Below are 562 nucleotides of genomic sequence, written 5' to 3' on the forward strand. Positions count from 1 at the left end.
ACCTGCTTAGTCTGCCTGTTGGGAATCAACCTGCCATGCCCACTTTCAAATGGGCCACTTACAGGCAGAGCAAGGCAAGGCAGATATGACAAATAGGAGAGCCTTTCGGTGGCTGTCTATACTGTCTTCACCACAGAATCACAGTAACTCTTATTTACTCATTTTAACACATATAGATAAACTATGTCTACACTCCAGAAGAAAATGCACATCAACAAAAGAGAGAAAAGAAAAAGGCAAAGTAAAGGTATAACTTTTATGATCGCTTTTTATGATGTACATATCCACTTAATCCATTCCCCATGATTCTTGCAACCACTTTCTTTTCTGGAGGAATCATTTTTCTCTGAAAATCTTCAGTTGAAAACTTGTGTCATTGAGTCGACAAATGACTTTCTACTTAATGAACCCATAACTTGATTCAATTTCCTTAGTCTCATTGCACCCACTCCCACAGTCACCTTGGCACCAGTGTCTTCATGCAGATACCATTTCTTCATACTTTCATCCTTCAACATCACAGTCTAGGAATTGCACAAAGGCGGTGACTGACTGGGGAAAC

The sequence above is a fragment of the Grammomys surdaster genome, unplaced genomic scaffold (assembly GCF_004785775.1).
Source record: "Grammomys surdaster isolate TR1022 unplaced genomic scaffold, NIH_TR_1.0 126812, whole genome shotgun sequence".
Lineage (NCBI taxonomy): Eukaryota > Metazoa > Chordata > Mammalia > Rodentia > Muridae > Grammomys > Grammomys surdaster.